Here is a 23,108-nt window from a genome sequence, read left to right on the forward strand (position 1 = left end):
GTAAGTATCACACATAGCGATATCGCAGTGTGTAACAGGGGCTTAAGGGACCTTTATAAACACTTAGGATCCTTTACAGGGGTTTATTGTTAATTATTCTAATTTACTGAGATAATGACTTTTGGGTTTTCATTGGCTGTAAGTCATAATCATCAACATTACCAGAAATAAACACGTGACATAGATCCCTCTGGGTGTAATGACTCTATAGAATAGAGGAGAGTCACTGTCTGTATTGAAGAACTGGGATAAATTCACTTTTTGATGATATTCTAATTTTGCGAGATGCACCTGTACATGATAAGAATAAATACAATTCTGAGCTCATTTACTAAACTGGATGGTTTTCTGATATTATTTCTAAAAATGTTGGGACTCCATCATCAATGTCCAATATTGTAATTTTGAAGCATATATCCAGTGTATCTAAACCTTATCTTCAGAGCTACTGGATCTCATCCTATAATATGCAATACTGTCTCTAGCCTTATGCAGTGTGATACTGAGCAGCTGTATCTCAGCCTGTCGGGTGTGATACTGGCTGCTGATCTGCTCTATGTAACCCCAGCATTTGTGATACTGTCTTTGGAGCTGCTGTATCTAAGCCTCCGACCGGTGATACAGTCCCCGCATCTCTCCGTCCTCCTATGACTGCACAATCCGGCGGACAGGACTCGGAGCTGTGATGTTGTGGGCAGATGACCGCCGGCCACACTCTTGCCCCTGTGTATCGCAGTCAGCGTCGCCGTTGCTTTATTAATGATCATTATGTGAGAATCCAGCAGATTTCTAAAATCTGTTTCTGTGATTTGTGTTAAACAAACATAAGAGAGAGACTGATGCCCCCGCCCCGCTGTATATTTTGGATTACTGGCCCTTATTTACTTTATTTTTTGGCACCGGCCGTTCGCAGGGAGCACAATATTTGTTTAAATTCCCTTTCATGCAGTGCGTAGAAAAAATATCTTTTTTTTCCCTCCTCTCGGAATTCTCGCACAATGAAAGAGCCAGTTTATAACTCAGGACCTGGATCCCACCCTCAGCTGCACTGCAAAATAATATTTAGATGAATGTTCTGCGCCCCCCGCTCCGGAGCCTCGCACCCAGAAACGACGGGTTTATTTAATCCAGAAATCTGCATCTTCTGCCTGTTTATCACCTTGTAAAACCTGCGATGGGAACAAATTACGGAGGGAAGTTGTCGGAGTTTTCATTTCATCTGGATACAAACATAAAAATAGGAATGTGCAGAAATAAACGAGACACAATCATCATCCAAATGTATCAAAATAAAGCAAAAGTGTATCCTATTGATCTCAGGAAGCGCGGACCTCGCTCTCACGGGTTGTTATAGGAAGTATTGCCACAGTTATCACATGCAAGACTCAATCCATCAATACGTCTGCCATAACCCGGAGCCATATAATAACATGGGCGAATGGGGCTCTTATCAGCCAGTATGACCTAGACGTCCATCATGGTGCCAGGGCCGCCATTACTTAGGGGTTCTAGAAACATTGATCTACCCAATTTGCAAAAATCGCCAGCACACTGAAGGCCTCGGATGCTTTAATTTGCCAAGTTTTTGCTTAAAAAGCAATCAGAATACAGAACATTATTTTACCCATTGTTTCCTCATTAGGGAGACTGCAAATCACTGAAACTGGAATCAAACAGTTCAGTATTGTGAAGCAACTTCCCTGTGCACATCATGTGCCACCACCACCACTCCAGCTCTACAAAGCTCTGATGGATGGTTACAATGAATAAAAAAAATCCGATTTTCATTCAAAAGAAAACAGACGAATATTCCTCCGTGTCGCATTTATTTTTGTACATCAGCAATGAACAAGATTTACAAGACAAAGAACAAATTCCTATGTTGATAACAACAATGTATCCTTAAAGATCTGATGCTGTGTGGCTTATCTGTATGGGATCCAACCTTTTTTGCGCACTTATAAACCTGAACAGTCTCGTCTTATCTACAATCCGGGATAGAATAATGGATTCTGTAATTTTTTCACGTGGACATTTGGTCCATGGTAAGGATGCGTTCCCACAATGAGCTTTCAGTGAGTTTTCCATGTTGCAGACTTTCTACACCATTTCTGCACCCATGAAAGTAAAGTAGGCTACTTGCGTTTTCGCTAAAATCTGCAGCATCAAAAACTTACCAAAAACTCATTGTGGGAACATAGCCGAACCAAAACATCATCTTGAATAACGTTGGTCTGAGTGCTGTCAGTTTTTTCCATGGACATGACTCGGACCCAAGATATGGCCGTGTAAAAGTACCCCATCATTGTACAGTATATACCGTAATTCGTGAGTCCCTGCGAGCTTCCGTAAGAATGCTATTGCAACAAAGCCTCAGCTGTGAGGAGGTTTAGGTCAGATAATATGTTCTCATTTACTGACAGCAAGCAGAGATCTTAGAAGATAAAGCTCAAATAGAAAGTTGCTGAAATGTCTGTGATAAAGTGAATGATATTTTTTTTATGTAAATTGACACAGTTTTAGCCCACATTCACACGGTCAGTATTTCACATCAGTATTTACAGCCAAACTCAGGAGAGGGGAAACTCGTCATCACTTCTGTATTCATCACCCGCTCCTGGTTTTAGCTACAAATACTGACGTGAAATACTGACTGAATACTGACCGTGTGAACGTGGACTATACTAAGAAAACGAGGATCGGAAATCTTCAGCTCAAAATGGTAAATATTTGATTCTTCGCGTCTCCAGTTCTGGCAACTTTAGTAACAACATCATCTGTGAGCTGCAAATAAGAAGAAGCAGAGAGTGATAGACTGCTGGGTGCTCAGTCAGTCATGGGGGGCAGTCATGGGGGGCAGTCATGGGGGGCAGTCATGGGGGCTCCGTATGGATAACGGCTGGTGCTGGGTGATTTGATATCTTGGGAACCTTTTAATGGCCTGACTTCAACGTTCCTCAGAGGTGATGTCATGAAGACCTTGCAAGTCTATTCAAGTTTTTAGAAGACCCCAGGGACAATCAGAGGCTTCCAAACATATGCACGGAAAATAATATCCCCCCTCCCGGAAACAATGCAGGGCTGTGGGTGATAACTTCATGCAGAAGGGGGAGTATGTCATTTCACAAGGTTATGACCCAAGGGGCGGCACATTTCCTTGTTATATATTCTTATTGCCCTATGTCAATGGCGGTGACGTGATTTCATGGCTGTACCTGTCATGGCGCCCTGCGCAGGCTGAGCTGCGATGATGGTGGCGGTGATGTTGCTGCAGTTATGTGATGCCATGTGCTATAAGGCGATGTCTGCGACGCTCCACTCACGATGTTCCTTCATCACCGCCATATAATATTGGCTCAGGAATAGGGAGGATGCACGGTCTCGCTCTTGGTGATATTAGTGGTTCCATTTTTCCAACGGATGAATATTCCGCCACATATGGGCGGCGGACACACAATATATTCAGGTCATTACTACAGCAGGTAAGATCTTCAGGAAACTTCGCCACCATTCCAGAAGCTAAACTCAGCAGGTCCTTTATTGTCCTCATTCCTGATCCTTTCTATGTCAGTGGGGCCATCAGGATTGTGAATGAGACAATAATCGGTAATAATGCGGCTCCATCATAAATAACCGTCTACAATATGTGAAAAAGGAAAAAACTTGAAATTGGGAGCTGCATTCTGCGAGAGCTCGTAATAGGCCCCAGCGTCCCGATCCCCCGCTGCTCCAGACTCATCATAGATCAGGTTGCAGCAGAGAAAATTTTTCAAATTCCTTAAGAAAATGACTTAAGAAGGTCACCCCTGCCCCAAAATACCAGCACTACCCCATTACTGCAAACCTGGAGGGTTATCTGCAGGGGAAGTGGACAACAAATGCTGCTCCCCCTGCGCTGAACGATGCCAGCTGGACGCTCTGGCAAGTCAGTTGGTAGAAGCTCAGTTATACTTCATTCAAGGGAATATTCTGGTGCTGGATATTGGGGTTCAGTCCTGGGATATCGCAGCCAACAAAGCCGCTAAGGGGAAAAGTGAGAAACATGAATAAGAGCAAGTCACTCCCTGAGAGGGGATTTACATCACAGCACACCGGCTGAGCTCCCTGCGGCTGACGATGAAATCAAAGCCACAAGTTTGTGTATTTAAGACCAATACTGTAACCACGACAGCTCGCTCACTATCCAAACAATGTATCACCGAATGCACAAAACTGGATCATAACACGTATGGAGCGGATCAAGGAGATCCGCAGCAGCTAAGGCGTCATTACTGATCCTGAGCTACATCCTGTATTATACCCCAGAGCTGCACTCACTATTCTGCTGGTGCAGTCACTGTGTACATACATTACTGATCCTGAGTTACATCCTGTATTATACCCCAGAGCTGCACTCTCTATTCTGCTGGTGCAGTCACTGTGTACATACATTACATTACTGATCCTGAGTTACATCCTGTATTATACTCCAGAGCTGCACTCACTATTCTGCTGGTGCAGTCACTGTGTACATACATTACATTACTGATCCTGAGTTACATCCTGTATTATACCCCAGAGCTGCACTCACTATTCTGCTGGTGCAGTCACTCTGTACATACATTACTGATCCTGAGTTACATCCTGTACTATACCCCAGAGCTGTACTCACTATTCTGCTGGTGCAGTCACTGTGTACATACATTACTGATCCTGAGTTACATCCTGTATTATACTCCAGAGCTGCACTCACTATTCTGCTGGTGCAGTCACTGTGTACATACATTACATTACTGATCCTGAGTTACGTCCTGTATTATACTCCGGAGCTGCACTCATTATTCTGCTGGTGCAGTCACTCTGTACATACATTACTGATCCTGAGTTACATCCTGTACTATACCCCAGAGCTGCGCTCACTATTCTGCTGGTGCAGTCACTGTGTACATACATTACTGATCCTGAGTTACATCCTGTATTATACCCCAGAGCTGCACTCACTATTCTGCTGGTGCAGTCACTGTGTACATACATTACTGATCCTGAGTTACATCCTGTATTATACTCCAAGAGCTGCACTCATTATTCTGCTGGTGCAGTCACTGTGTACATACATTACATTACTGATCCTGAGTTACGTCCTGTATTATACTCCGGAGCTGCGCTCACTATTCTGCTGGTGCAGTCACTGTGTACATACATTACATTACTGATCCTGAGTTACGTCCTGTATTATACTCCGGAGCTGCGCTCACTATTCTGTTTGCTCATCAGTCTGTGCCCTGGTGATTTGCATTAAGGGAAGTGGCACCAGGTATTGTCCAGTCTTCTGACCCAGACACTTGCTGCCATACACATGACTGTGGGCCGCTCTTTTGGATGGTTTGAATTGGACACTTGGATCACTCAGCGGCAGATTGTTGTATACAGGTCTGTATACATGAATAGTTTTTCATTTACATTTCATTTTTTCATTTATAGTTTGTCCGGGTTAGTATACTGATATCCTCTGCTTGGGACAAGTCATTAGTAGTCCGACTACCAGAACCCCCAATGACCAATGTTTTCAGCTCTGGCAGCATTTAAACAAAGAACGGAGCCGGATCAGCACAGCTCCGCACCGTGTATTGAGGGCTGCTCAGAACTGCAGCTCTGCTCCTATTGAAATTAATAGGAAATGACTTGTAGTACTTGAGAGTGGCCACTACACGGTGTGTGGCGCTGTGCTGACCCAGATCTGTTCATTGTTTTCATCCAGTAGACCCTAAGGTTAAGTTCACACTAGACATTTTTTCAATGTTTTTTTTCTGTAGCAAAACCTGATCTTTTGACAGAAATGCTACAGAAAAAAAAGCATGTATTCCTTGGTATTCCTTGGTATTCCTTGCCTTTTTTCTGCATTTTCTCCTGCTAGACTTGTCTCTTGTGCTGATCAACTTTAGTGTTGAAAAAAAGTCCTGTTCTATAGAATCAAATTTTCACACAAAAAATGCAGGAAAACCTGATACCTGCGTTTTTGTTGCGTCTTTTTCATAGTTTTTTTCAGCGTCTGTTCATTTCAATGGGTGAAAAACGCTGAAATAAGTGACATGCTCCAATGTGCAAAAAAAGTGCAAAGAACAAAATCCTGATGACAAAAAAGCGCAATGTGTGCAGGAGATTTCTGAAATCTCATAGACTTTGCTGGTTCTGTAAAACTAAACTGAAAATTTGCATAAAAAACAGCATTACAAAAACACAGCAAAATCACCTTAACCTAAATATAACAGAGCGAGTATAATACTGGAGTCTGGGGCCCCTACACTATGGGCCATATGTTCTGAATATTACACACAGGGCAGGGGCCCGGGACCCTATACTATAAATATCAGGCCCTGAATATTACACACAGGGCAGGGGCCCGGGGCCCTATACTATAAATATCAGGCCCTGAATATTACACACAGGGCAGGGGCCCGGGGCCCTATACTATAAATATCAGGCCCTGAATATTACACACAGGGCAGGGGCCCGGGGCCCTATACTATAAATATCAGACCCTGAATATTACACACAGGGCAGGGGCCCGGGGCCCTATACTATAAATATCAGACCCTGAATATAACACACGGGGCAGGGGCCCGGGGCCCTATACTATAAATATCAGACCCTGAATATTACACACAGGGCAGGGGCCCGGGGCCCTATACTATAAATATCAGGCCCTGAATATTACACACAGGGCAGGGGCCCGGGGCCCTATACTATAAATATCAGACCCTGAATATTACACACAGGGCAGGGTCCCGGGGCCCTATACTATAAATATCAGACCCTGAATATTACACACAGGGCAGGGGCCCGGGGCCCTATACTATAAATATCAGGCCCTGAATATTACACACAGGGCAGGGGCCCGGGCCCCTATACTATAAATATCAGACCCTGAATATTACACACAGGGCAGGGGCCCGGGGCCCTATACTATAAATATCAGGCCCTGAATATTACACACAGGGCAGGGGCCCGGGGCCCTATACTATAAATATCAGACCCTGAATATTACACACAGGGCAGGGTCCCGGGGCCCTATACTATAAATATCAGACCCTGAATATTACACACAGGGCAGGGGCCCGGAGCCCTATACTATAAATATCAGACCCTGAATATAACACACAGGGCAGGGCCCGGGGCCCTATACTATAAATATCAGGCCCTGAATATTACACACAGGGCAGGGTCCCGGGGCCCTATACTATAAATATCAGACCCTGAATATTACACACAGGGCAGGGGCCCGGGGCCCTATACTATAAATATCAGACCCTGAATATAACACACAGGGCAGGGGCCCGGGGCCCTATACTATAAATATCAGACCCTGAATATTACACACAGGGCAGGGTCCCGGGAGCCTATACTATAAATATCAGACCCTGAATATTACACACAGGGCAGGGGCCCGGGGCCCTATACTATAAATATCAGGCCCTGAATATTACACACGGGGCAGGGGCCCGGGGCCCTATACTATAAATATCAGGCCCTGAATATTACACACAGGGCAGGGGCCCGGGGCCCTATACTATAAATATCAGGCCCTGAATATTACACACAGGGCAGGGCCCGGGGCCCTATACTATAAATATCAGACCCTGAATATTACACACAGGGCAGGGTCCCGGGGCCCTATACTATAAATATCAGACCCTGAATATTACACACAGGGCAGGGTCCCGGGGCCCTATACTATAAATATCAGACCCTGAATATTACACACAGGGCAGGGGCCCGGGAGCCTATACTATAAATATCAGGCCCTGAATATTACACACAGGGCAGGGGCCCGGGGCCCTATACTATAAATATCAGGCCCTGAATATTACACACAGGGCAGGGGCCCGGGGCCCTATACTATAAATATCAGACCCTGAATATAACACACAGGGCAGGGGCCGGGGCCCTATACTATAAATATCAGACCCTGAATATTACACACAGGGCAGGGGCCCGGGGCCCTATACTATAAATATCAGACCCTGAATATTACACACAGGGCAGGGGCCCGGGGCCCTATACTATAAATATCAGACCCTGAATATTACACACAGGGCAGGGGCCCGGGGCCCTATACTATAAATATCAGACCCTGAATATTACACACAGCGCAGGGGCCCGGGAGCCTATACTATAAATATCAGACCCTGAATATTACACACAGGGCAGGGGCCCTATAGTATAAATATCAGGCCCTGAATATTACACACAGGGCAGGGGCCCGGGGCCCTATACTATAAATATCAGACCCTGAATATAACACACGGGGCAGGGGCCCGGGGCCCTATACTATAAATATCAGACCCTGAATATAACACACGGGGCAGGGGCCCGGGAGCCTATACTATAAATATCAGACCCTGAATATTACACACGGGGCAGGGGCCCGGGGCCCTATACTATAAATATCAGACCCTGAATATTGCACACAGGGCAGGGGCCCGGGGCCCTATACTATAAATATCAGACCCTGAATATAACACACGGGGCAGGGGCCCGGGGCCCTATACTATAAATATCAGACCATGAATATAACACACAGGCCAGGGTCCCGGGGCCCTATAGTATAAATATCAGACCCTGAATATAACACACAGGCCAGGGTCCCGGGGCCCTATAGTATAAATATCAGACCCTGAATATAACACACAGGGCAGGGGCCCGGGGCCCTATAGTATAAATATCAAACCCTGAATATAACACACAGGGCAGGGGCCCGGGGCCCTATAGTATAAATATCAGACCCTGAATATAACACACAGGGCAGGGGCCCGGGGCCCTATACTATAAATATCAGACCCTGAATATAACACACAGGGCAGGGGCCCGGGGCCCTATAGTATAAATATCAAACCCTGAATATAACACACAGGGCAGGGGCCCGGGGCCCTATACTATAAATATCAGACCCTGAATATAACACACAGGGCAGGGGCCCGGGGCCCTATACTATAAATATCAGACCCTGAATATTACACACAGGGCAGGGGCCCGGGAGCCTATACTATAAATATCAGACCCTGAATATAACACACAGGGCAGGGGCCCGGGGCCCTATACTATAAATATCAGACCCTGAATATAACACACGGGGCAGGGGCCCGGGGCCCTATACTATAAATATCAGACCCTGAATATTACACACAGGGCAGGGGCCCGGGGCCCTATACTATAAATATCAAACCCTGAATATAACACACAGGGCAGGGGCCCTATAGTATAAATATCAGACCCTGAATATAACACACAGGCCAGGGTCCCGGGGCCCTATAGTATAAATATCAGACCCTGAATATAACACACAGGCCCGGGGCCCTATAGTATAAATATCAGACCCTGAATATAACACACGGGGCAGGGGCCCGGGGCCCTATCCTATAAGTATCAGACCCTGAATATAACACACAGGGCAGGGGCCCGGGGCCCTATACTATAAATATCAGACCCTGAATATAACACACAGGACAGGGGCCCGGGACCCTACAGTTGTGGCCAAAGGTATTGACACCCCTGCAATTCTGTCGGATAATACTCAGTTTCTTCCTGAAAATGATTGCAAACACAAATTCTTTGGTATTATCTTCATTTAATTTGTCTTAAATGAAAAACACAAAAGAGAATGAAGCAAAAAGCAAAACATTGATCATTTCACACAAAACTCCAAAAATGGGCCAGACAAAAGTATTGGCACCCTCAGCCTAATACTTGGTTGCAGAACTTTTAGCCAAAATAACTGCGGCCAACCGCTTCCGGTAACCATCAATGAGTTTCTTACAATGCTCTGCTGGAATTTTAGACCATTCTTCTTTGGCAAACTGCTCCAGGTCCCTGATATTTGAAGGGTGCCTTCTCCAAATTGCCATTTTTAGATCTCTCCACAGGTGTTCTATGGGATTCAGGTCTGGACTCATTGCTGGCCACCTTAGAAGTCTCCAGTGCTTTCTCTCAAACCATTTTCTAGTGCTTTTTGATGTGTGTTTTGGGTCATTGTCCTGCTGGAAGACCCATGACCTCTGAGGTAGACCCAGCTTTCTCACACTGGGCCCTACATTATGCTGCAAAATTTGTTGGTAGTCTTCTGACTTCATAATGCCATGCACACGGTCAAGCAGTCCAGTGCCAGAGGCAGCAAAGCAACCCCAAAACATCAGGGAACCTCCACCATGTTTGACTGTAGGGACCGTGTTCTTTTCTTTGAATGCCTCTTTTTTTCTCCTGTAAATTCTATGTTGATGCCTTTGCCCAAAAAGCTCTACTTTTGTCTCATCTGACCAGAGAACATTCTTCCAAAACGTTTTAGGCATTTTCAGGTAAGTTTTGGCAAACTCCAGCCTGGCTTTTTTATGTCTCGGGGTAAGAAGTGGGGTCTTCCTGGGTCTCCTACCATACAGTCCCTTTTCATTCAGACGCCGACGGATAGTTCGGGTTGACACTGTTGTACCCTCGGACTGCAGGGCAGCTTGAACTTGTTTGGATGTTAGTGGAGGTTCTTTATCCAACATCCGCACAATCTTGCGTTGAAATCTCTTGTCAATTTTTCTTTTCCGTCCACATCTAGGGAGGTTAGCCACAGTGCCATGGGCTTTACACTTCTTGATGACACTGCGCACGGTAGACACAGGAACATTCAGGTCTTTGGAGATGGACTTGTAGCCTTGAGATTGCTCATGCTTCCTCACAATTTGGTTTCTCAAGTCCTCAGACAGTTCTTTGGTCTTCTTTCTTTTCTCCATGCTCAATGTGGTACACACAAGGACACAGGACAGAGGTGGAGTCAACTTTAATCCATGTCAACTGGCTGCAAGTGTGATTTAGTTATTGCCAACACCTGTTAGGTGCCACAGGTAAGTTACAGGTGCTGTTAATTACACAAATTAGAGAAGCATCACATGATTTTTCGAACAGTGCCAATACTTTTGTCCACCCTCTTTTTTATGTTTGGTGTGGAATTATATCCAATTTGGCTTTAGGACAATTCTTTTTGTGTTTTTTAATTTAAGACAAATTAAATGAAGATAATAATACCAAATAATTTGTGTTTGCAATCATTTTCAGGAAGAAACTGAGTATTATCTGACAGAAATGCAGGGGTGTCAATTCTTTTGGTCACAACTGTATAGTATAAATATCAGACCCTAAATATAACACACGGGGCAGGGGCCCGGGGCCCTACAGTATAAATAGTGGACACAAACCTTCTCTCTCTCGGCCGCTGCCATACAGTGTGGGCTGTGAGCAGCAAATCTTCGCAGTTATGCCGATTACGTTTTATCTGGATACAGTAAATATTTACAGAATCTAGAACACAATAAACACAAATGTTACAATTCATCTCATATTTGTCATTTCCCTTCAGAGTCTAAATGTATATAAACCTTTCCTGTATAATGTTTCTGGAGTTCCCAGCCTTCCTCCCTTGTCCTCACCGCTTTCTCTGGGCTCATTTGTCCCCAGCCCACTGCCGCCACATTCACTTCCATCCCGTTTTCACTTCACAATTGTGCAGGATTAAGTCTAAAACAAACTTTCTTCACAAACTCCCAATCCCTGCACAAAATGTTCTTAACAGCGACATCTTCAGTGCAAACAACAGACATGTGCCATCGCCCCAGGATCCAGCACCGACCCCTGGATCCTCTGCCCTGCACTCGCCCCTGAGGCTGTTAAACAGTTAACATATGATGTGAGCAATGCTCAGGGCTGGAGGAAGTGATTGTCTCTGATGCACATTCCTCATAACCCTGGATGACTCTCAGCTTTATCACTGAGCTTTCCAGCTGCTCAGCTCCAGACTTGACCCCTCAGGTCTTCTTCCTATCTCCTGACTATCAGTATTTCCCTGCAGAGCAGTCCCTCAGATAACACTTCTGTCTTCAGACTATTGAGGAGTGATGGGGGGTCTGAGCTTCTCACCTTCACCAGAAAGCAGATAATGTGACAGATACCACAGAGTACTAGCACATCTGCTGCTTATGGCCATACGCCATGATGCAATCAACTCTGCACAGAAATGGATCCACTATACCTAGAATGTTTTGTGAATATTCCTCCCATTCAACATGGAACTAGCTCAGAAAGAGCAGAATGTATTAGAACATGATACTTCATAATAATAGCATGAAAAAAGGGACCGGTACTTATAAAATGGATCGGCATCAATATTAACAAGTTCTGATAGGATAGTTTAGGATATGTGTTCACGCAGCAGGATCAAAATGCAGTTCTAAGTTATGGGGACAGGGTCTGTGTATATGATTATTAGTGCAGTTCCTGGCAATGGGGCATGGAGCTGGCAGCTCTGGGAATGGGGCATGGAGCTGGCAGCTCTGGGAATGGGGCATGGAGCTGGCAGCTCTGGGAATGGGGCATGGAGCTGGCAGCTCTGGGAATGGGGCATGGAGCTGGCAGCTCTGGGAATGGGGCATGGAGCTGGCAGCTCTGGGAATGGGGCATGGAGCTGGCAGCTTTGGGTATGGGGCATGGAGCTGGCAGCTCTGGGTATAGGGCATGGAGCTGGCAGCTCTGGGTATGGGGCATGGAGCTGGTAGCTCTGGGAATGGGGCATGGAGCTGGCAGCTTTGGGTATGGGGCATGGAGCTGGCAGCTCTGGGAATGGGGCATGGAGCTGGCAGCTCTGGGTATGGGGCATGGAGCTGGCAGCTCTGGGAATGGGGCATGGAGCTGGCAGCTTTGGGTATGGGGCATGGAGCTGGCAGCTCTGGGAATGGGGCATGGAGCTGGCAGCTCTGGGAATGGGGCATGGAGCTGGCAGCTTTGGGTATGGGGCATGGAGCTGGCAGCTTTGGGTATGGGGCATGGAGCTGGCACACTTTCGTTGGGGCATGTTCATCTGTTCTGGCTCCTTATGGCTTCGCAGTCTCAGTTCTTGGCATCACACAGATTGTAAACTTTGCACAAACTTCACCCAACTGTAATAATGAAGAGCAGACGCGCTCGCACCAGGAGGTGACTATTCACACTGTGAGCGGCTTTACTCCCAGCATTGTGTCCCACATAAAAGGAGCATTGTGTCATTGTTCCCTGCGGCATTGTCCGCTCCTCTGCGGCTTCTGTCACTGAGCTGCGACCCTGACACCTGAATACAGGGGGCAATGCACAGTGGACAATGGGGGCAAATACTGACAAGAGGAAATCGGGGATCCATGAGCCGCAATATACACAGAGGGGCACATGGCAGGACACAAGGCGCTGTGTGCCCCCAGTAATGGAGCAGCAGCCCCCCAGACACAGGCACAGAGCATTAGACATGTCCAGGGCCGGGGTATAAAGCACTTACCTCAGGGGCAATAATCCTGGGGTCCTGCAGGCTTGGGGGTCCCGGCAGATCAGGAGGAGGGGGCCATGGTCAGAGCTGCCAGGAGATGGGATCCATTGGGGTTCAGCCCAGGTTCTCCAGGAACAGAAGCCAGAAAGAGCGGAGCAGAGGAATCCAGGCTCCGGGGGCAGCAGAGTCCTCGGAGGAGCTCAGCCCGGGGTCCGGGGGTCGGGGTGGGGGTCCGGGGGGAGCCCCGGATGGTCGGAGGAGCGCAGCGCCTGCAGCAGCCGCAAGTCCTGGGGAAGTTGAGCGCAGAATAAAGTTTGGAGCCTCCTCCCCCCAAACTGTGTCACTGCCCCCCTGACTGGAGTCAGATGATCTGCGCCCATTACTTCAGCCCTGGCTGATCTGTTTTCAATCTTCCCTCCTCCTCCTCCCTGCCCCCCCCCCCCCCCCCCGCATCCATTTGCTGCTCCGGATGGGAATGGGGCTCATTAATGTCACAGCTCAGGCGCTGAGGGGTTAACCCTGCCTGGATGACGGGGGCGATGGTGGTGACTGCAGGGGTCTTCTGCACAGCCCCCCCCCCCGGTACAGTCACCACTGAGCAGCCCCCCCTGTATAGTCATCACTGATCAGCCCCCCCCCATATAGTCATCACTGATCAGCCCCCCCACAGTCATCACTGATCAGCCCCCCCCATATAGTCATCGCTGATCAGCCCCCCCCGTACAGTCACCACTGAGCAGCCCCCCCTGTATAGTCATCACTGAGCAGCCCCCCCTGTATAGTCATCGCTGATCAGCCCCCCCCATATAGTCATCGCTGATCAGCCCCCCCACAGTCATCACTGATCAGCCCCCCCATATAGTCATCGCTGATCAGCCCCCCCCGTACAGTCATCATTGAGCAGCCCCCCCCTACAGTCATCACTGATCAGCCCCCCCATATAGTCATCGCTGAGCAGCCCCCCCCCGTACAGTCATCATTGAGCAGCCCCCCCCTACAGTCATCACTGATCAGCCCCCCCCTACAGTCATCACTGATCAGCCCCCCCCATATAGTCATCGCTGAGCAGCCCCCCCCCCCGTACAGTCATCACTGAGCAGCCCCCCCCGTACAGTCATCACTGATCACCCCCCCGGTACAGTCACCACTGAGCAGCCCCCCCTGTATAGTCATCGCTGATCAGCCCCCCCCACAGTCATCACTGAGCAGCCCCCCCTGTATAGTCATCACTGATCAGCCCCCCCATATAGTCATCGCTGATCAGCCCCCCCACAGTCATCACTGATCAGCCCCCCCATATAGTCATCGCTGATCAGCCCCCCCCGTACAGTCATCATTGATCAGCCCCCCCCATATAGTCATCGCTGAGCAGCCCCCCCCGTATAGTCATCACTGAGCAGCCCCCCCATATAGTCATCACTGAGCAGCCCCCCCCGTACAGTCATCACTGAGCAGCCCCCCCCCGTATAGTCATCACTGAGCAGCCCCCCCATATAGTCATCACTGAGCAGCCCCCCCCGTACAGTCATCACTGAGCAGCCCCCCCCATATAGTCATCACTGAGCAGCCCCCCCCGTACAGTCATCACTGAGCAGCCCCCCCGTATAGTCATCACTGAGCAGCCCCCCCATATAGTCATCACTGAGCAGCCCCCCCCGTACAGTCATCACTGAGCAGCCCCCCCCATATAGTCATCACTGAGCAGCCCCCCCCGTACAGTCATCACTGAGCAGCCCCCCCGTATAGTCATCACTGAGCAGCCCCCCCCTGTATAGTCATCACTGAGCAGCCCCCCCTGTATAGTCATCACTGAGCAGCCCCCCCTGTACAGTCATCACTGAGCAGCCCCCCCCATATAGTCATCACTGAGCAGCCCCCCCCATATAGTCATCACTGAGCAACCCCCCCCGTATAGTCATCACTGAGCAGCCCCCCCCTGTATAGTCATCACTGAGCAGCCCCCCCCCCATATAGTCATCACTGAGCAGCCCCCCCTGTATAGTCATCACTGAGCAGCCCCCCCTGTATAGTCATCACTGAGCAGCCCCCCCCTGTATAGTCATCACTGAGCAGCCCCCCCTGTATAGTCATCACTGAGCAGCCCCCCCCGTATAGTCATCACTGAGCAGCCCCCCCCTGTATAGTCATCACTGAGCAGCCCCCCCCTGTACAGTCATCACTGAGCAGCTCCCCCTGTATAGTCATCACTGAGCAGCCCCCCCCTGTATAGTCATCACTGAGCAGCCCCCCCCTGTACAGTCATCACTGAGCAGCCCCCCCCCGTATAGTCATCACTGAGCAGCCCCCCATGTATAGTCATCACTGAGCAGCCCCCCCCTGTATAGTCATCACTGAGCAGCCCCCCCCTGTATAGTCATCACTGAGCAGCCCCCCCCATATAGTCATCACTGAGCAGCCCCCCCCTGTATAGTCATCACTGAGCAGCCCCCCCCCTGTATAGTCATCACTGAGCAGCCCCCCCCTGTATAGTCATCACTGAGCAGCCCCCCCCTGTATAGTCATCACTGAGCAGCCCCCCCCTGTATAGTCATCACTGAGCAGCCCCCCCCTGTATAGTCATCACTGAGCAGCCCCCCCCCCTGTATAGTCATCACTGAGCAGCCCCCCCCATATAGTCATCACTGAGCAGCCCCCCCCTGTATAGTCATCACTGAGCAGCCCCCCCCATATAGTCATCACTGAGCAGCCCCCTCATCACCGTCTGAGGCGGAAACTTTCCCCGATTTGTTACATTGTTGCAGCCTCCGGTCCAATCAGAATGAATCTCTGCTCATCTGGAAATTGCATCCAGCTCCATTCAGAGTAAATCCCTGATCTGGAGTGATCGCTCCGCCATGGAATTACCGCAGGATTTGATGCTTGTACAGTGTTGCGGTTTTCACACGTTTTTTCCTTTGTGGTTTTAATAGACTTTGTACTATTTGCATTAATTCTAGCTAAAGCTTCCTTTACTCTCCGCACATTTTGTGATTTCGGGGGCATTTACTGTGCAGTTTATTGTTTAGGCGATGCAGTTTTGCTGTGGATGATTAGAGTGGCTCTCTGCCGCTATGTGTGAGCTGACCCCAAAAATAAATTTTTTATTTCGCTTCAACAAAACTCATAGGCTGATGTGATTCTTCCCAAACTACACAACCGTCCATGTCTGGCGAGGTTTTATGCTGCAGACGTCGTGCATTTGTTTTCCATGGAGACCCATGAGCGTGCGGCATTGAGCAGATTTGGTAACGGCTCAGTTCTGCCTCTTACAGAAAGGTTCTCCGTCCATGGGCGCATGTGGATTCTGCAGCTGAACCCATATGAGCAGTGGGACCCTACTGATATCTGACGTGTAAAAATGGCATTGGTGGAGTGGACAAGTATTGGTATCGGAGTAAAACTGCGTCACTATTTGGACGACTGGTTGACTCCAAGTATTTGCATTCCAACGCCGGCAGCCCAGTACAGAGCCATTGTACTCAGAGGAAGTCACAAAGAGGACCCCTAACCTGCTTTATAAGGTCAGGTCATTTGCCCCTTGGCTTCCGGGCAAGGGTTGGACTGACCATGTAATGTGATGTGCCACACAAGTTCACAGTCATATCAGGCAATTGTCTCCACCATTACGGTTGCCAAGAAAATATGTCATAAAATGTAACAAGACTTCAGTTAAAATTTGGATAAAACGCCGTCCTTGAGGGTATGTGCACACGTAGTTTTTAGTCTCTGCGGATTTTGTAGAGAAAACCACAGGAAATCCGCAGGACAAAGTGCTGCGGTTTTTCTGCGGTTTATCTGCGGATTATCTGCGTTTTTTCTGCGGTTTTGCCCTGCGGTTTTACACCTCATAATGGATGAGGTGTAAAACCGCAGCGTTTCTGCACCAAACAATTGACATGCTGCGGATTGTAAACCGCAGCAAAACCGCGCGGAAAAAAACGCAGCATGTGCACAGCTTTTTTTTATTTCCATAGGAAATAAAGGTACTGTACAACGCAGCAGAATCTGCTGCGTTTCTGCAGAGCCAAAAACGCTGCGGAAACGCAGCAGAATCCGCAGCGTGTGCACATACCCTTACTTAAAACATCACTACAACTGTCAAGCACGTTACAGAGGAATCATCACCTAGAACGCCCAAGATCGGACTTCTTTCTATGATACCAGGGTCTTTTAAATCTATCAATAGAGGATTGCTGAGACACTGTGTATCCGCCAGCAGAACAGTCATTCCCAGACACTGGAGTTCCGGATCCATTCCATCTATCCAAGAAGGGTCTCTTCAAATGGATTTTTTTTGTGTAGAATGGAAAGACTCTCTTCTCATAATAAAATTAGCTCAGACAACTTTTTCCGTACTTGGCAAGGATTTTATTCAGAGATTCCCGGAGTACTCCTCAATCCTTCTGTTGTGATGAAGACACCATATTGTACATACCTGAATCTGGGTGGATTCATAAACCTTGCTCATCTCTTCCTCTCCCCTCAGGATCTCTTCTGGACTTTTCTATTTTGTTATAATTTTCTACTAAAAGTTCTTTTCTTCCCTTTTTCAGGCTTGACAAAGCCCAACTTGATTGCACAAAGTTAATGAACAATTTGTTAATATGTCATACTTTTCTTTAAAAAAGGGTAATCTGATATGTGATTTGACGTTAGCATATTATCTTGATATTTTTAAAACCTTTGGCAGTGTAACAATGGTCTGTACCTCCATAATGAAAACTACCTCTTTCACTGTATTTAGAAATGTTGCAACTATTTGCTGTCCTCAATTAATAAATAAATAAACTAGTTTATGGAAAAAAATATCTCACAACAACAATTTAACTGTTATTGAGTGAAAGCTCTTCATACTCAGGGTTTGAGTCTGGTACACAGAGATATATGATAAGATCCTATCTGCAGAACCACTAGGGGGAGCTCCCTGTATACAGAGACACATGATAAGATCCTGTCTGCAGTCACCACTAGGGGGAGCTCCCTGTATACAGAGATACATGATAAGATCCTGTCTGCAGTCACCACTAGGGGGAGCTCCCTGTATACAGAGATACATGATAAGATCCTATCTGCAGCCACCACTAGGGGGAGCTCCCTGTATACAGAGATACATGATAAGATCCTGTCTGCAGTCACCACTAGGGGGAGCTCCCTGTATGCAGAGATACATGATAAGATCCTGTCTGCAGCCACCACTAGGGGAAACTCCCTGTATATAGAGATACATGATAAGATCCTGTCTGCAGTCACCACTAGGGGGAGCTCCCTGTATAGAGAGATACATGACAAGATCCTGTCTGCAGCCACCACTAGGGGGAGCTCCCTGTGCACAGAGATACATGATAAGATTCTGTCTGCAGCCACCACTAGGGGGAGATCTCTGTATACAGAGATACATGATAAGATTCTGTCTGCAGCCACCACTAGGGGGAGCTCCTGTATACAGAGATACATGATAAGATCCTGTCTGCAGCCACCACTAGGGGGAGCTCCCTGTATACAGAGATACATGATAAGATCCTGTCTGCAGCCACCACTAGGGGGAGCTCCCTGTATACAGAGATACATGATAAGATCCTGTCTGCAGCCACCACTAGGGGGAGCTCCCTGTATACAGAGATACATGATAAGATCCTGTCTGCAGCCACCACTGGGGGGAGCTCCCTGTATACAGAGATACATGATAAGATCCTGTCTGCAGCCACCACTGGGGGGAGCTCCCTGTATACAGAGATACATGATAAGATCCTGTCTGCAGCCACCACTGGGGGGAGCTCCCTGTATACAGAGATACATGATAAGATCCTGTCTGCAGCCACCACTAGGGCGAGCTCCCTGTATACAGAGATACATGATAAGATCCTGTCTGCAGCCACCACTAGGGGGAGCTCCCTGTATACAGAGATACATGATAAGATCCTGTCTGCAGCCACCACTAGGGGGAGCTCCCTGTATACAGAAATACAAGATAAGATCATGTCTGCAGCCACCACTAGGGGGAGCTCCCTGTATACAGAGATACATGATAAGATCCTGTCTGCAGCCACCACTAGGGGGAGCTCCCTGTATACAGAGATGCATGATAAGATCCTGTCTGCAGCCACCACTGGGGGGAGCTCCCTGTATACAGAGATACATGATAAGATCCTGTCTGCAGCCACCACTACGGGGAGCTCCTTGTATACAGAGATGCATGATAAGATCCTGTCTGCAGCCACCACTGGGGGGAGCTCCCTGTATACAGAGATACATGATAAGATCCTGTCTGCAGCCACCACTACGGGGAGCTCCTTGTATACAGAGATACATGATAAGATCCAGTCTGCAGCCACCACTACGGGGAGCTCCCTGTATACAGAGATACATGATAAGATCCTGTCTGCAGCCACCACTAGGGGGAGCTCCCTGTATACAGAGATACATGCTAAGATCCTGTCTGCAGTCACCACTAGGGGGGAGCTCCCTGTATACAGAGATACATGATAAGATCATGTCTGCAGCCACCACTAGGGGGAGCTCCCTGTATGCAGAGATACATGATAAAATTCTGTCTGCAGCCACCACTAGGGGGAGCTCTCTGTATACAGAGATACATGATAAGATCCCATCTGCAGCCACCACTAGGGGGAGCTCCCTGTATACAGAGATACATGATAAGATTCTGTCTGCAGCCACCACTAGGGGGAGCTCCCTGTATACAGAGATACATTATAAGATCCTGTCTGCAGCCACCACTAGGGGGAGCTCCTTGTATACAGAGATACATGATAAGATCCTGCCTGCAGCCACCACTACGGGGAGCTCCCTGTATACAGAGATACATGATAAGATCCTGTCTGCAGCCACCACTATGGGGAGTTCCCTGTATACAGAGATACATGATAAGATCCTGTCTGCAGCCACCACTAGGGGGAGCTCCCTGTATATAGAGATACATGATAAGATCCTTTCTGCAGCCACCACTAGGGGGAGCTCCCTGTATACAGAGATACATGCTAAGATCATGTCTGCAGCCACCACTAGGGGGAGCTCCCTGTATACAGAGATACATAAGATCATGTCTGCAGCCACCACTAGGGGGAGCTCCCTGTATGCAGAGATACATGATAAGATTCTGTCTGCAGCCACCACTAGGGGGAGCTCTCTGTATACAGAGATACGTGATAAGATCCTGTCTGCAGCCACCACTAGGGGGAGCTCCCTGTATACAGAGATACATGATAAGATTCTGTCTGCAGCCACCACTAGGGGGAGCTCCCTGTATACAGAGATACATTATAAGATCCTGTCTGCAGCCACCACTAGGGGGAGTGTTGTGAGCTCATCTGTTCATTCACCTTTTGTGTCCGAGCATATCCCTCTTCTGGTGAAGGAAGGTAGTGAGGCTGATTTGGATGAAAGAAACCAAACACCTGATCAGGTGGATTGTGACTGGGTAACAGAAACTTCAGACTGGATATAAGGCAGCCAACGCCCTTCTGAGTGGCTGGTGATTTCTCTGCTGGATTCTTGGAGACCAGTCTGATTCCTGCTTCCCAAAGATAAGTTTTTGCTCTGCTATTGAACTTATTAGTTTTGGTCTTGTTTACCTTGTTTTTTGAGTTCAGCCTCCCCGGCTAGGGATGTGCTGGATTCTTATTCTCTTTTGCTCTGCTTTCAGAATATTCTGAGTGCTGATATAGCGTTTGAAGTCTAGTGACTTAAGGGGCCTTGTTGCTTATCAGTTGTGTTGGTAATATTTTTAGCAGGGTTTTCTCGGATTGCAGACAGCAGCTTTTCTGTCCTGTCCTTTTTAGTTAGCTTGGGGCCCATTGTTTGCTCAACCTATATTTCTATCTGTGTTAGTGTTTTCATCTTACTTCACCGTCATTATATGTTGGGGGCTGTCTGTTGCTTTGGGGTCTGCTCTGGGGCAGTTTTTCCCTTTTCTCTCTTTAGGCTTATTTAGATCTCCGGCTGTGACGAGGTGTCTAGGATCACAATAGGAACACTCCACGGCTACTGCTAGTGGTGTGATAGGATTAGGGGTCTGCAATCAGCTAGTTTCCAACCTCTCTGATTTTCTGGGCTGAGCTTGTGTTTTGTTTTTTCCTCCTCGGTGACTCAATCATAACAGAATCACCAGCCATACCGCAGATTCTAGAGTACTCAAAAGCAGCAAGGAATTGTTAAAAAAAAAGGGGAAAGAAGAAAAAAAATTGTCAGAATTTTTTTTTTTTGTGTGTATATTTTTTCCTCTTTTTCTCTGAGGCCGTAGGAGGAATATTTTTTTTTCTGATGGAGTTTAAGCAATTATCTGATCGTGTGGAGCAGCTCGCTGCTGAAGTGCGAGGAATTTCCACCTATCTTGCTCATTCACATGCTGCTGAACCAAAAATCCCCACTCCTGATGTGTTTTTTGGGGATCGGTCTAAATTTTTGAATTTTAAGAATAATTGTAAATTATTTCTTGCCTTGAAGCCTAACTCATCGGGGAACTCTGCGCAGCAGGTTAAAATTGTCATCTCTTTGCTGCGCGGCGATCCCCAGGATTGGGCGTTTTCTTTAGTACCAGATGATCCTATTCTAACAAATGTGGACGCATTTTTTCAGGCCTTGGGGTTGTTGTATGATGAGCCTAATGCTATTGATCAAGCTGAAAAGACCCTGTTGGCTGTTGTGAGTTCATTTTCCCCTTCACTACTGAGGCCCGAGGAACTCCCTCTTCTGGTGAAGAAAGGTAGTGAGCCTGATTGTCAAACACCTGGGGCTGATGATGATGACTGGCTGAGTGGAGTTAATGACTGCGGGTGATTTCTCTGTGGACTTCTAGGAAACCAGTCTGATTCCTGCTCATCTAAAGCTAAGATTTCTGCTGTGCCTTTTTGCATTAGTGTTTTGTTTTCCTTGCTTTTCTGGATTCCGCCATTCCCTGCTGGGGTGAGCTGAATCTCCTTTTGCCTTTTGCTCTGTCTTCAGAATTTTCCTGAGTACTGACATAGCTTTTTTGAAGCCTAGCGTCTTCAGGGCCTTTTTTACTGTCAGTTTGTTGGCTCTTATTTTCATAGGGTTTTCACGGATTGCAGACAGCAGCCTTCCTGTCCTTTCCTATCTAAGCTAGCGTGGGCCCCATCTTTGCTCAGTCTATCTTTCTGTCTGTGTTTTGTTCTTTCTTCTTGCTTCACCGTCATTATATGTGGGGGGCTGCCTTTTGCTTTGGGGTCTGCTCTGGGGCAGTTTAGATTTCCCTTTCTGTCTTTAGGCTATGTAGTCCTCCGGCTGTGATCGAGGGGCCTAGGGCATCGTAGGAGCCTCCCACGGCTACTGCTAGTTGTGTTGATAGGTTCAGGGGTCTGCAATCCGATAGCTGCCAACTTCTCTGGTTTTCTGGACTTAGCTAGCATTTCTATTTTTGCCTCCTACGGTGACTCAATCATAACAGTTGGCATTGAGCCAGGGTCAAGATCTGCACAACTGTACTGTCAAAAATTCCGAAAGTGGGCGGTCCTCACCACTTGGAATGATGGTACCTTGGCAGCTCTCTTTCAGAAGGGTTTGTCAGAAACCGTAAAAGATTCTATGGTGGGATTTCCTGTTCCCTCTGGTCTTGACGAGTCTATGTCATTAGCCATTCAGGTTGATCTGCGTTTACGTGAACGTAAAATTACACGGGAAATGCTGCCACCTGTTGAACAAATGTCTGAACCTATGCAATGTGATAGTTTTGTCTATGGCGCAACGTCAGGAGTTTAGAAGACGTAATAAGCTGTGTTTTTTCTGTGGAGATGCCTCTCATATTATTTCTGTCTGCCCTAAACGAGAGAAA

At 47.6% G+C, this 23,108-nt stretch overlaps 1 protein-coding gene across 2 annotated transcripts in view; it reads right to left on the reverse strand.

Annotated features, from left to right (window-relative positions):
- The window catches only part of GLI2 (GLI family zinc finger 2), a 160,143-nt gene extending 146,547 nt beyond the window's left edge, over window positions 1–13,596 (reverse strand). Inside the window, exons 1-2 of one of the 2 annotated variants that reach the window (XM_073545312.1) lie at window positions 13,316–13,596; window positions 11,214–11,316 (exon numbers count right to left, since the gene is read on the reverse strand). The gene's annotated coding sequence lies outside the window, so the exon portion shown is untranslated. The remainder of the gene's footprint in view (window positions 1–11,213; window positions 11,317–13,315) is intronic. The other variant, XM_073545311.1, reaches the window with a different exon arrangement.
- Window positions 13,597–23,108: the final 9,512 nt, after the last annotated feature.

The sequence above is a fragment of the Dendrobates tinctorius genome, unplaced genomic scaffold (genome assembly GCF_039654945.1).
Source record: "Dendrobates tinctorius isolate UK_male_01 unplaced genomic scaffold, ASM3965494v1 ptg000143l, whole genome shotgun sequence".
Classification (NCBI taxonomy): Eukaryota; Metazoa; Chordata; class Amphibia; order Anura; family Dendrobatidae; genus Dendrobates; species Dendrobates tinctorius.